The sequence below is a fragment of the Neofelis nebulosa genome, chromosome 1 (assembly GCF_028018385.1).
Source record: "Neofelis nebulosa isolate mNeoNeb1 chromosome 1, mNeoNeb1.pri, whole genome shotgun sequence".
In the NCBI taxonomy this organism is placed as follows: domain Eukaryota; kingdom Metazoa; phylum Chordata; class Mammalia; order Carnivora; family Felidae; genus Neofelis; species Neofelis nebulosa.
Window position 1 is genome coordinate 51,081,498 of NC_080782.1, and position 10,687 is coordinate 51,092,184.

Genomic DNA, 10,687 nt, shown 5'->3' on the forward strand with positions numbered 1-10,687 from the left:
GGAATCATAAGAAAAGTGCATTTTTGCTTTCTCCTAATGTAACTTTTGATATTTTCTCCTAGTTTCACTGCTATTAAGTGATCATTCCATGCCTCAAATGGAAGATGGAATTATAATTCTTAAGACACTGTTTTATTACTGTATATTATTTAAACATGATTCTTAAAAGGAAATTGTTTCCATTTTATTCTATTTGTAGGTATGGTTTTTACAGTATTTTTGTTGTTGTTGTTGACAAGTCCACTAAAATAATCCAAGAACATAGCAAGAATTTTGCCTAATAAAATAATTTTCAGTGTTTTCTCTTTTTAGTTTTATTGCTATTAGTTAAGTGGTATACAAGTGCTCAAATGGAAACATTCTAGAATTACAGTTCTCAGGACAACGTTTCATAAATATACATCACATAAATAGGAGTTTTGTTAGTAAATTGCTTCCATTTTATTCAATTTCTACAAAAAGTATATTATTTTTGATATTGCTATTAAACAAGTCTCTTCTACTGATCCAGGAAAACATAATAATTTTGTCTCCTAAACTATTTTTCAATTTGCTTTTCTTTAGTCTTTCTCCTGTCATTATGTGATTACACAATTGCTCAAATGGAAGCTCAGCAGAACTGTAATTTTTAAGATAGTGTTTATAAATTTATTTAAAAGTGAATGTCATTTTCTCTGTTTCTAGATAGTCTGAAGATAGTATTTCAATTGTTTAACTTAAACTCCCCAGTAACATTGTCGTCAAAGTATCATGTCCATATCAGTTGTCACAGAAGACCTCTGGAGGGAATGGTATCAGACATCAGATGTGCTAATCATTGATTGGAAATACAAATCAATACATGTAAAAAGCAATGCCAGTGATATGCTATTGGAGTCCTGAAGCTGCATTCCCCAGCCCTGTTGAGGAAGCAGAAATTGAGTTAAACCAAGGTCAGAGGTAGAGCACCAAGCAACAGATTCTAGTTTTAAACAGACTGCTGCCAATGATTTTCTCAAACCATGGGCCAAATGCAGAATGCAGAGTTTGCCCTTTTTTGTGTTTTGGGACAAAAAAATTTTAACCTAACATCCATAAGGCTGTTGTGAGAATTAAATGAAATAACACATCTATGGTGCTTGCATGAATAAATAACAGCTGCTATCATGATTACTGCCAATTAGAAATATTATGGTGGAAAGCAGTGAAGAGAAAAAAGTTACAGGTTAGATTCACTATACCAAAAGGAGAATAATAATCTTGACTAGTGTCATAATTGGAGTTCTTAAAATGTAATCAAATCCAGAGGGAGCAAGTTTAAGAAAAAAATTAATGGATTCATATTTAAATTATGAAACATTTCAATATTTGAGAACCATGAACTAATTTGGAACTGTTTAATACTTCTTATAAAGGCTAGTAATAGTGATGGCATAAAATAAATTTGTAGGTGGCAAAATTTAAAGTTAATGTAAATCTGAAGAGCTGCGACATGGATGGATAAAAAGAAAATGAATGACTTGTTTATTGATAAGATGTGATTATCGTTAAACAAAAGAGCGGATAAATGAACACTGAATTAGCTAAAATGTTAAGAAGAGAAAAAGTAATATTGAGAGCTGTCAGGAAGAGAATTAACACCATTAACTGTCAATGTAGAGGACACCTGAGGAGTGGCTGCTTGGCCTTACAGAGAGGCCTCTTCTCTAAGAACCCTCCCCAGGAGACAGGGGCAGGCTCAGGCAGAACCTGATGCACTTTGAGGAGTTGATGGGTCCAGAATCAATGTGACCTAGTTAGGCCAGTATGAGTGGATCTCAGGACTTGGGGATTTGGAGCTGAGTGATAGACTGGGAGTCAGAGTCATATTCATAGCAGTACTCTAGGGGTAAATAAGGTCTGTAGATTTATTGTTAAGGACCTTAAACTTGCCTTGGCTCCTGTTTCAACAACATTCAACGAATTCCCTAGGTCAGGTACCATGCCCTCCTGATGCCTCCCTTCCTCCCCAGCCCCATCTTTTTGGCTCAACCCAGCCTGATGAAGTTTCCATTATTTAAAATCAGGAAAACTATTTCAAAACAAATCATCTGAAGTAATATTTATACAGCATCAAAAACAGTACCACTTTCACATTATCAATGAAATTCTAAGTACTAAATGTAAATTCTCTCTGAAGTTTATTTCAATGTGAATAATGAAGCTCTGGAAATTCCAGCAAAGATAAATGTGAACAAGAGAGAGGCAATACTAATTTTCAATAAAAAGAAAGAACATGATTTTTCCAATGTACTACATGATCTTTTTATTTGTCATTTTGCAAGTGGAAAACTGATGGAAACTATGTCACAGGTCTACACGCTGTTATTTGGGAACTACTGAATGAAACCCTAGAGATTCTGAAATATAGAATTAAAAAAAATCTTTTGATTATTCAGTAAACTCATTTTTATTTTTATTTTTATTTTTTTTTCAACGTTTTTTATTTATTTTTGGGACAGAGAGAGACAGAGCATGAACGGGGGAGGGGCAGAGAGAGAGGGAGACACAGAATCGGAAACAGGCTCCAGCCTCCGAGCCATCAGCCCAGAGCCTGACGCGGGGCTCGAACTCACAGACCGCGAGATCGTGACCTGGCTGAAGTCGGATGCTTAACCGACTGCGCCACCCAGGCGCCCCATTAAACTCATTTTTATAAACAGGGACTGAGGTCAGGAGAAATTGATCACCTTGAGGACGATAATTTTAGGCAAGGCTGCATTAGAACCCTATCTAATACTCTTTGGACATAAACACATTGCTAAAGAAATGTTTCCTCACAACTGGAAATATAATGAATAAAATAATGGTAGCCTATTCATTACAGATAGCTTGTTGGTGATCAAAGCTTGCTTTGTCATGCTGTAAATGTTTAAATTGTAACAGTCTAGACATTTCATTAATATTTCTTAAAGAATGGGAGATATTAATTTATCCACTTATGAGTCACCATGGATAAAGAAAATGAATAAATGAAATTGCCATTATAATGTGAAATGCTGCAACATAATAACAATTTGATGTTCTTGTTTAAGATTTCAAATTGAATGTTGATTAGTTAGCAATATATTATACTAAAATTTTCATTTCAGAAATAGTTCATTAGTCTAGAATTTGTGGATAGGGACATTTGTAATTATTTCTCCCACAACTGAAAAGATACAACCTCCAATGCACAACTTTGGAAATATACAAGAAGCACGTGTTTTGCAGTTAACACTGGGCCTGGAAAACTGGCTCTAGGGCCATCTATGGGGGCCTGTTTCAACTATAGGAAAATTTCTCCTCTTGATATTTTCCCTATAAAATGATGGCAAAGTTAAATGAATCTGGATCTTCTGTCACCCTGTAATTTTTATTGACTTTAACATTTTCATTCCATTTACTAAATAAAGTAAAATCGATTTTCTATAATGAATACACATTATTTTCATTACTGGGAGAAATAAACTTTACTATTAGAATAAGTGCAATCAAGTCATGATTTTTTCCCCCTATAGTTGGTAATTTCTAGACCATTTATTTATTTATTTATTTATTTTTAAGTTTATTTACTTATTTTGAGAGAGACAGAGACAGCATGAGCAGGGGAAGGGCAGAGAGAGAGGGGGAGAGAGAGAGAGACAGAGAGAATCCCAAGCAGGCTCTGCACTGTCAGCACAGAGCTCGATGCAGGGCTCAAACTCACAAAACCGTGAGGTCATGAGCTGAGTGGATCAGAGAGTCAGACACTTACTTAACTGACTGAGCCACCCAGGCACCCCTTGACCCTCTATTTAAACTAAGCCTACCAATTTCAGGCTTAAAACTAAGTTCCAGGGATCTACCATACAACTTTGTGCCCATAGTTAACAATACCATATGGTACTTTTTTTAAGAGGATAGATCTCAGGTTAAGCGTTCTTAATTCAATAAAATCAATTAAATCTATGTAATATACATATTTTTTTTTCAATGAACACAATGAAAATTTTAAAACTCACTTTTTTCCTAATTATAAAAGTAATGCAGAGACTTCCAGGTCTGGGACGAGGTGGAGTAGCTGCACTTCTCCCCATCTCTCCTGCTAAGTACAACTAAAAACCCTGGATGGAATTATGAAACAAATACATGAAAACTCTGAAAAGATGGAGAAAAGGCAGATTGGCTAGTTACCTTCAAAGACATGGCAGTGAATTCCCTGGGTTTTCTTTTTGCTTCATATTTCTCAGACCGGGTGCTGGAGATGCAGGCAACCTAGAAATGCCAGCAGGCTCAGACACAAAAAAGGCCCCAAAAGCCTGCTCTCTCTAGACAAAGCACCAGGAAAGGAAGAGCCTAGCAAGAAAGAAACATTCAGTTAATAACCACTCATGCAGAAAAAGGTTAACATTGAGAGGCCTGAGCCATAGAACGTCCTGCTTGCAAGGTGGGCCTTTGGCTAGCCTCTGGGAACTTCACTGATAAAAACAGTTCCCGACACCGATTATTAAACTTTCCTTAAATGATACAGATGCTTCACTGTGCCTTGACTGTTCATGCAAATGATAGGGTTTAAACTGTACATCTGCTTTCCTTTTGAGGGTCTGGAATTGGTGCTAAGCAGTGGGTACCTATATGACCAGACCAAAAAACCTTGGGCACTGAGTTTCTGATGAACTTCCCCGGAAGACAACATGTTATACCCATTCTCACAATTCACTGATGGAAAAATTAAGTGCATCCTGGGCAATTCTACTGGGGGAGAACTCTTAGAATCTTGTGCCTGGTTTCCTCTAGACTTCACTCCACAAAAATTTTCCTTTGCTGATTATGCTTTGTAACATTTACTGAAAATATCATTGAGGAATACAACTGTACATTGAGTCCTGTGAGTACTCCTGCTGTATCACTGAACATGAGAGTATTCTTGGAGACGCCCAACATACTGCCATACACCAACCAAGTATCAGAAAAAGTGGTGGTCCCACCCCCACCCCTGTAAGCAATAGCCCAGTGGGAAATGTAGACTTTCACTCATGCCAGCCTATAATGAGGTACCCCAACCCTCTACCAGGGTAGTGTCAGAGAAAGCTGAGTGGGAAGCCAGAACTTTTACCATCTTCTAATGGAAATGTGGTCCTCCCCCAACCCCATCTCCCATAATGTCAGTGGAGGCCATGTGGGGAGTAGCGATGAGGCATCCTTCTACCTCCCAACTATGGGGGCTTTCAGTTGAAGTCTGGTGGAGAACCTGAACTCCCACTCCTATACACCCCTTCGTCACATGGGGTGACAAAGAATGCCTAATGGGGATATGAACTTATACCCTGACCAGGAAGTTATAAGGTGGCATCCCCGTAACCCCACTCTGTGGTGTCAGAGAAGGCCTGATAAAACAGAAGATTTAAATAAGATCCAGAGTATCATAATGTAATACCCCAAATGTTCAGGATACAGTAGAAAGGTACTTTTCATACTAACAACCAGGAAAATCTCAATTTGGATGAGAAAGACAACAGATGCCAACACTGAGAGAACACAGATGTTGGAATTACTTGATAAGGATTTTAAAACAGCCAGCATTAAAAATGATTCAATAAACAATTATGAACATGCTTGAAACAAAAAGTTTCAGCAAAGAAATGAAAGACATAAAGAAAAGACAGATAGACATTTTAGAACTGAAAGATTACAATATCCTAAAGTAAAAAACTTTTTAAATTAGTGGATGGGCTCAACAGAAGAATAGAGGAGTACAGAAGAATCAGTAAACCTGAAGATATATAATAGAAATGACCCAATCTGAACAATAAAAAGAAAATGGATTAAAAAAAAATTAACAGTCTTGAGGACCTGTGAGCTGTACTAAAAGATCTAACATTTGTGCCACTAGAGTCCTGGGAGGAGAGGAGAAAGAGGGTAGACCTGAAGAAGTATTTAAAGAAAAAATTTCTGGGGGTGTTTGGGTGGCTCAGTCAGTTAAGCATCTGACTCTTGATTTCAGCTTGTCATGATCTCATGTTTGTGAGATAAAGCACCACATTGGGCTCTGCACTGACAGCACGTAGCCTGCTTGGGATTCTCTCTCACTCTCTCCACCCCTCACCTGCTCCCATGCATGCACATTTGCATACGTGCTCTCTCTCAAAATAAATAAACAAACTTAAAAAAAAATACAAACTGGGGAGAGTAAAGAAACTCAAATGGAGTTAAGGTTTTTATATTTCACTCAAACTAATAAAATGCCATCTCCAGTAGGCTGTGATAAGTTATGTATACATAATGTAATACCTAGAGCAACCACTGAAAATTTATACAAAAAGATATACTTGAAAACATTACAGACAAATCAAAATGGACTTGTAAAATCGTGTTCAAGTAACCAGCTGAAAGACATGAAAAAGAAAACAGAAAAACCAAAAGCAGAAGGAAGAGCAAACAATAAATTGGCAGACTGAAGCTTTAACATATCAGTAATTACATTACCTATAAATGGTCTATTTTGTTTGTAAAAGCCAAAAACTGAAAGAAAAAAAACCCCCAAAATTTCCAAACTGGTGAATAAATAGACAAATTGTGGTAAATCCATGCCAGGGTATTCTACTCAGCCACAAAAGGGAGTTGCTACAAACAATAGTTTGAATAGCTCTCAAGTGTCTTACGGTGAATGAAAAAAAAAATTTCTAAAGACATATGTTTGGGGCGCCTAGGTGGTTCAGTCTGTTAAGCATCTGACTCTTGATTTTGGCTCAGGTCATGATCTCATGGTTCGTGAGTTTAAGCCCCAAGTCGAGCTCTGCACTGTCAGGGCAGAGACTGCTTGGAATTCTTCTCTCTCCCTTTCTCTCTTCCCCTTCCCCATTCATGCTCACTCTCTCTCTCAAAATAAATAAATGAACATTCTTAAAAAAGGCATATATTGTATGATTCCATTTACATAACATTCTAGAAATGACAAAAGCATAAAGATGGGAAACGAATTAGTGACCAAGGGTTAGGAATGGGAGGAGGAATGGGGGTGTGGGTGGGTACAAAGGGCAGCAAAAGGATATCTTTGTGGTGATGGAAGAGTTCTGTATCTTGACTGTAGTGGTTATGTGAATCTGTACGTGTAACATATGGCATAGAATTATATGTAAACACAAGTACCAATGTTAGTGTTTTGATACTGCAGTATAGCTGTGTAAGACATAATCATTGGAAAAAAAACTCAGTGAAGGGTGCACATGATCTCCCTTTTTGCAACTGCCTGTAAATCTGTAATTATTTTTTTAATTACACATAAACTGTGCATACAAATGGGTATACGTCTACAGCATAGAAAAGACTTGCAAAGATAGGCATAAAACTATGTGTTAAGGATATATCTCTTTTATTTGAATTTTTTAAAAAATGCAAAGTTATTGCATTTCAAAATCCAAATATAGAAAAATATAAACAAGATGAAAATCACTTCCTCTATGATGCCATCAAGAGAGAATTTTAATTCACTCATTTAACAGATACTGAGTGCATCCTATGGTGCCGTGAACTGTTAACATTTCGGTGTGTATGTCAGAACTTTCCTGTGCATCTAGAGTCATATACAAATTATCATCATTCATGGATATGCAGTATTCTATGCATAATATGTACTATTGTATAACAAGCTCTCATTACTTGATGTTTTCTTCATTAATATTCATCCATTCAGCAAATATTTGATTACCTGCTTTAGCCAACATCAATGCTAGACTCCAAAAATATAATGGTGAATTAATCAGATATGGTCTGTTTCCTCACAAAGCTTACAATATAGTGACAGACTGTCACTAAACAATTTTTTTTGAGATAAATACACAATTACAGTTTGTGTCAAGTTTACACAAATATAAACAATGTTTGAAATACTCAGCAGGGCTGCCTGGGTGGCTCAGTTGGTTAAGCTTCCGACTTTGGCTCAGGTCATGATCTCACGGTTTGTGGGACAGCTCAGAGCCTGGAGCCTCCTTCTGATTCTGTCTCTCTCTGTCCCTCCCCTGCTTGCACTCTGCCTCTCTCTCAAAAATAAATAAACATTAAAGAAAAATTTTTTGAAATTCTCAGCTGTGAAAGGAAAGGTATCTTGATGGCAAGATATCAAAGCATGTTTATCATTGATGGAAATGAACCAGTAGAGAGAAAGGTTAAAAATATAGGTGTGAGAGAGGATAACAGAATTAAAGAAAGCTGAGAAGGAAGGAGCCAGAGCACAAGTATAAGGGTTGGCTTCAGGTGGAAGGAAACTACCACATTGAAATAGAAGCAAAAGAGGCAAAGACAAGTACAGATATAATTTAGTTTATAGAGTCAGAGGTCTGAAGTTGAAGCAATTCCTTTTTGAAACCTTCTATTTTCTTATCAAAAATATAAGAGAAAGTCATCTGCCAAGAACAGGATGTAAACTGGAAGATCTGAGGTTTAAAGACAGTTGTGGTTTTCAGTTGCCATTTGGAAAAGCAACCTAAATAGAGAAAGTAAACTTGCCGGGCCAAGTTAAGATACTGTGGAGTCTGCCATATGGGCCAGATTCTGACCATTTCCAGTACACTGACTGCAGTCAGAGAAAGGTCAAGGGAACAGATTCTAGATGAGAGAAATAAAGCGCTGTAGTAACTAAAATTTAAAAGAAAGAAAACAAGAAAGAAAGAAGGGAAGTATTTTTCAACTGGGGGGGAGAGAAAGAAAATGGCATGAGAGAAAGGGGAAGGAAGTAAACAGGTCAGGGGAACATGGAGGTAAAAGCAAGGTGGTAGTGGATGTCTGGCTGGGGGGCAGCAATGTCCTTTAGCCTCACAATCCAAACACGATCACAGTGATATCAGCAGTTTAACATCAGATTTTATGAAATTGGTTCCATGTTTCTTTTAGTATCTTAGACCCAACAACCTACTGAAACTCTTGGAATTCCCAGGCCTCTAGTTGCTTCAACGAATTATGAGTGAGGCACAAGTACATTAGAAGAGAGGGTCTAGTGAGCAACAAGAGGCAGAAGTTTAATTATTCACTTCCTAATGGCACTTGTGAGTTGCTATGAGCACTTTTTAAAAGTCCATTTTGTATTTATTCCTAGTTACCAGGAATCCAGCTCCTTTATTAACATAATTTTTGATTTCATGAATGTTTACCTTAATAGAAATGGACTTGGAAGAACTGACATATAGGCAAATCATCTGTTAGATGGACTCTGTCCAAAATAGTTTGCTACCATTATTCTCTGAGAAATGCCACTGTTCAACAATTAGGAATTATTAAATTATCCACACTCGGGGAACACCAAACTTATCAGATCTTTCGTTTAATGGCTATTTTACTATTAAAAAGAAGAATCTCTTTATGATTCCTGTTGCTTAGAATTAAACTTTAAAATGCTTTAGTTGACACTTATGATGAACAAAAACAAGCTTCTCTAATAACAGCAAAAAAATATAAAGTGGCCAAGCAACTGGTTAGCACATGAACAAGGTACAGACTGGGTTGAAAGAAAACTGTAATTCATTCTAGAGTTCAGTCCCTGGTTTTTGACCATCTCTTTGGCTGGACTGTTAATGTGTGATTCTTGTACAAATTCTTTTAATTTGGGGTTTTCCTTTCCCCTCTCTGCCCCCGCCCCCCCCCCTTTTTTTTTTTTTTAAAGAAAGAGGGTATATAGTTTTTTCCTTTTATTGAAAATGTTTCATTTTTAAAAACGAGAGACTTTTCATGCATTACTAGTGCAATAAAAATTACCAAAAGAGAGAGGTAAGGAGAACATAAAATAGTGTTTGCCTTAACTAAAAAATTGTTAGGACACAAAACTTGGTTCTTTGCTTCTCTTGGTCACAGCCAAAAGGGAAACCTGAATCAGTTACATCACTGCCAATTAGAAGGAAAAAAAATACATAATTCAAAGACTGGTGCTTATGTGAGGCCAATATTCTCATTTTCCCTTCCTTTTCAAAATTTTAAGTTTTGCTTGGCACCATATACAACAATCTAGTGGCAATTTATTTTTTTTGTTTCCTCCTGCCTAACATCAAGTGATGCACGTTGGGAGTTCATTGTATGAATCAGATTGGAACTGCTCTGAATTTCCATTAAAATCTACAGTTCTTTTGTCAGGGTTTGTAAACGGTTTACCTCGCATTCAGAGGGAAAAATGGAGTGCGGGCGGGGATGGGCAGGTGGAGGCAAAATTCTATACTGGAGTAACCTCGATGGCAGCTCTCATACTGAGATTCGCTGCCTTGGTTTTCTGAGCGATTTAGGCTTGCCCCTTCCCATTCCTGACGGTCCTCAATTTACGCTTACACTGGATAAAATGGGTAGATGTTTAGGCTCCTAAAATCACTAGTGCAGGTAGCCCCTGATGCCAAGGAGGGAGTCTAAAGTCTTCAGTCATCAAAGGTCACCTTTTAGCCCTCATCCGGAACATGACACAGCCACACGAGTCCTACGGCAGAGTCCTACGAAGGTCTCAGCACCCCCCGGGAAGCCAGCGCAACACCACTGACCCACCTCCGACTTTGGCGAAACAATACCAAAGACATCAAATCCCTTAAGCACCCACCAGCTCTGCGCCCACTAGAGGGCGCATGCGCAGAACGGGGGAGGACGGGCAGCCATCCAGGGATCGTAGGTATCTGAACAGGGGGTAACTGTCTCGGAAAGGCCTGGCTCCGTCGCCAGGTGAGGAGATCCCTGATAGCAG

The 10,687-nt window shown here is 37.7% G+C and overlaps 1 long non-coding RNA gene across 1 annotated transcript; it reads right to left on the minus strand.

Moving 5' to 3' along the window:
• Positions 1 to 286: 286 nt before the first annotated feature.
• LOC131507269 (uncharacterized) lies at positions 287 to 10,674 on the minus strand. The gene is made up of 3 exons (XR_009259426.1): positions 10,389 to 10,674; positions 4,174 to 4,335; positions 287 to 899 (listed from the first exon to the last, which is right to left on the minus strand). It is a non-coding gene; the product is annotated as an uncharacterized LOC131507269 (long non-coding RNA).
• Between the last annotated feature and the right edge of the window lie 13 nt (positions 10,675 to 10,687).